The sequence below is a fragment of the Alexandromys fortis genome, unplaced genomic scaffold (assembly GCF_014885135.2).
Source record: "Alexandromys fortis isolate MF-2015 unplaced genomic scaffold, M_Fortis_MF-2015_v1.1 scaffold_33, whole genome shotgun sequence".
In the NCBI taxonomy this organism is placed as follows: domain Eukaryota; kingdom Metazoa; phylum Chordata; class Mammalia; order Rodentia; family Cricetidae; genus Alexandromys; species Alexandromys fortis.
The window spans coordinates 2,723,515-2,727,747 of NW_026067917.1; positions in this window are offsets into that span (position 1 = coordinate 2,723,515).

Genomic DNA, 4,233 nt, shown 5'->3' on the forward strand with positions numbered 1-4,233 from the left:
AAAAAAAAAAAAAAAAAAAAAAAGCTGGGATTGCAAGTGTTCGATGCTTCTAACCCTTTTAAAGCACTTTATTTTGAGGCAGGGTTTTGATCAATCAGTGACCCACGCTGACCTTAAACTTGTGATCCTCCCACCTCAGCCTCCCGAGTAGCTGAGATCAGAAAGCTGAGCAATCACGCCCAGATTAATTTTTTTTTTTTACCGTTTATTGGTTTATAGTAATTAAATAAAACAACTGGTTTCCTTATGTCATTTTATACATGTGTGTAATGTAATTTGATCATATCCAGGCCCCATTACCTCTTCCTGTCTTTTTCCTGTTTTCCACTGTTCCCAAAGAGATACAAAGTCTCATAAATTTTTCTCCTCTCCTTAAGTCTGGATTCTGTGCATGCATAAATAAATAACTAAATAACTTGATACTTGTTTTTCTGAGTCTGGATTCATGTTACAGGAAGGTCTCTAGTTCCTCCCGTCTTTGTGCAACCCTGATCTCACTCTTTATTATGGTTAAATCATGGGGGTTAAGGAAATAGCTCGATGTTAGAGCGCTTGCATGGTGCTGTCGTCTTACCCTGTCAGAATGGCCAAGATCAGGAAAAATAAGTGCCAGTTCATGCTGGAGAGGATGGGGAGCAAGAAGAACACTCCTCCATCACTGGTGGGAGGGTAAACTTGTATAGACACTATGAAAACCTATATAGGTTTGGGATTCAATCTACCTCAAGACCTAGCTATACCACTCTGGGCATATACCCAAAGTACAATTCATCCAACCGCTAGGACACTTGCTCAGCCATGTTTATTGAAGCTCTATTCATACTAGCCAGAAATTGGAATCAGTCTAGCTCTCTCAATAGAAGAATGGATAAAGAAAATGTGGTACATTTACACAATGAAATATGGTTTTAAAAAAAATTGGCATCATGAAATTTGCAGACAAATGGATGGAACTAGAAAAAAAAATATCCTGAGGTAACCCAGACCCAGAAAAATAAATACGGTATGTATTTATGTGTAGATATTAGCTGTTAGATAAATGGATAACAAAGTTATAACCCATAGATCCAAAGAGGTTAGGCACGGAGGAAAGAACTAGAAGGAACATATAAATATCCCTGACAGGGAGAAATAGAATAGGTTTTGTGGGTGGACTGGGGATGGGGTTGGGGAGATGGGAGGGTCACGTGGACATGGGGATGAGGGACTAAGGGATGGAATGCGGTGAGAAATAGAATTGAGGGGCACCTGAGGAAGGTAGGGAAATGTAGTACAGTAGAAACTCCCTAAAATATATGAAGGCAATCCTAGTGAAATCTCCAAATAATGAGGGTGATGGGGCCCCAACTGGTCATCTCTGGTCACCAAACTAGACTTCCATTACTAGGACTGGGTTATACCTAATTGAGTGGTTGACCAAAAGGGTCCCATAGAAATCCTCAAAAAATCTAGGCTATTGGCAAGACAATAGGAAGCTCTCCATAAAATAGCAAGTCCCCTTTGCTGAAGATAACACCCTTACAACTCCTTGAACATGGAGAGATAATGCTAGTGCCTACATAGAACCTCCACCCCCTTGTTCTAGTGTCTTTGGTATAGGAAGGTACTCTGCAGGCTACCAAAAGAGAAGCATGGACATAAGTCCAGCCACAAATCCTTTGATCTACAATCTGTCCTGCCTGCAAATTCTGCTAGGGCAATCGTGACACATAGTTTGGGGGAGTAGCAAACCAATGTCTAATTTGACTGAAAACCTACTCTAAGAGATGGAACCCACACCAGACACCTCTTGGATGACCAAGAACCAGAGACAAAATAGTCCAGAGAGGTAGGGCAAAACCAAACACTACTAGCCTAAAAAAAAAAAAATCAATAACATGACCTCTGATGCTCTGATGATATTCTGCTATACTCATAGCCATTGTCAGAGAGGTTTCCTCCTACTGCAGGTGAGAATGTTAGACTCTAGCGTCCAAACACCGAGGAGGAGTCACCCCCAGAGACCACCTCACACACCACAGCAGATGCAAAAGCATGAGGATTTTATTAATTCTGTCATGACAGGGTCCCCCAGCATTCAGGAAGCCGAGAGACCTCAAATACAGTCTACTTTTAAAGGGGCCACAGAAGCAAGGGGGGTTGTTCTTTGACTATTCTGATTGGCTTATTCGAAAGGGCTATTACCAATAATTGACTGGAGAGCTGTTGCCAGATCAGATGAGGTAAGAGGTCATTTTGACCCCGTCTCCCAGGGGACCGAATCAAAACATAAGTATATAAGTAATTGTTCAGGAACAGAGTACGTGCATGTGTAGCTGTTAGGTCCTTGGTTCCCAGGAAAGGAGGGAAGCACTATGGCACAGAGGCTGAGAGGATTCAGAATTGTCAGAAATGGCTTCAGAATTGTCTTAAAATCTTACAAGAACAAATAGAGAGACTCATAGCCAGACATTTTGAAGAGGGAGAGACCTTGGAACACACAGCTCTAAATGAGATGTTGCCATCAAATCCCTCCACCCGTGGCTCAGGGAATTCAGCAGAAGAGGAGGCAGAAGGAGTTGGGAAGCCAGAGAAGATGGAGAACACCAGAGAACAAAGCCCTCTGTATCAACTGAGCAAGGCTCATATGAACCCACAGAGACTGCAGCAGCAATCACAGAGCCTACACAGGTCTGCACCAGGTCTTCTGTATATATTTCAGCTTTCAGTATAGTACCTTTATGGGACTCCTGTGTGTGTGATTGAGTGGGTCTCTGATTCTTGTGCCTTCTCCTGGGGCTCTTCTTTCTGTTGGTTTGCCTTGTCCAACTTCACTGTGATGATTTTTGTTTTGTCTGATTACATCTTAATTTGTTATTATTTGTTTAAAAAATAGGAAATTAAAAAAATTAAAACATGGAAAAAAAACTAATGCCCTCTGCTGCCAAGCGTGCACCTGTATTCTCATGGGATGTGACCTATGATTGGCCGACTGAGGAAGAGGAGACTAGGGTCTGGTTTACTGATGGCTCTGGATGTTACTCAGGCATCACCCAGAAGTAGACAGCTGCAGTATTACAGTGTCTTTCAGGGACAAAAGACAAAGGAATCTCCACAGTAGGCAGAACTTCTTGTACACATGCAGTTACATTTTGTTTGGAAGGAGAAATGGTATATGTGCTATTGTTCACTGATTCAGGGCTGCAACCAATGGACCAGGGACTTGGGAAGAGCATCATTGGAATACTGGAAGACATCTGGGGAAGCTGCTTGTGTTCCAATGTAAATGCTCACCAAAAGATGATATCCGCTTAGGAGAAGGTCAGTAATCAAGTAGGTAGGAGGACCCATTCTGTGGACAGTCCACCGCTTTCCTTGCTACTCCTGTCATTGCTCAGCAGGCTCGTGAGCAAAGTGGCCATGGTGGCAGAGATAGGCATGATGCATGGGCTTAACAACAATGGCCTTCCACTTGCCAAGGCTCACCTAACTACAGCTGCTGCCGAGCGCCAGATCTGTCAACAGCAGAGACCAACACTTAACCCCAGATAAGGCACCATTCCCCAGGGTGACCAGCCAATGACCTGGTGGCAGGTTGACCACATTGGACTACTTTTTCCATGGAAAGAATATTTTGTCCTTACTGGAGCAGATATTTATTCTGGTTATGGATTTGCATTTTCTGCACATAATGCTTCTGCCAACATCACCATCCATGGACTTATAGAATGCCTTATCCATCGTCATGGTATTCCATACACTATTGCTTCAAACCAAGGAGTTTATTTCACAGCCAGAGAAATATGACAGTGGGCCCATGATTATATAATTCACTGGTCTTGCCATGTTCCCCATCATCCTGAAGCAGCTGGCCTGATAGAAAGATAAAATGGGGGGGCTGGAGAGATGGCTCAGCAGTTAAGAGCATTACCTGCTCTTCCAAAGGTCCTGAGTTCAATTCCCAGCAACCACATGGTGGCTCACAGCCATCTATAATGAGATCTGGTGCCCTCTTCTGACCTGCAGGCATACATGGAAGGAATGTTGTATACATAATAAATAAATAAATCTTTAAAAAAAAATGGCCTTTCAAAGACACAGTTACAGTTCCAATTAGGTGATAGTAGCCTGGAGGGTATGGGTAGGGTGCTTTGAATCAGCATCCAATATATAGTATAGTTTCTGTGATAGCCAGGATACATAGGTCCAGAAATCAAGGGGTAGAAAAAGGGAATAAAAAAGGAAAAAAAAAAA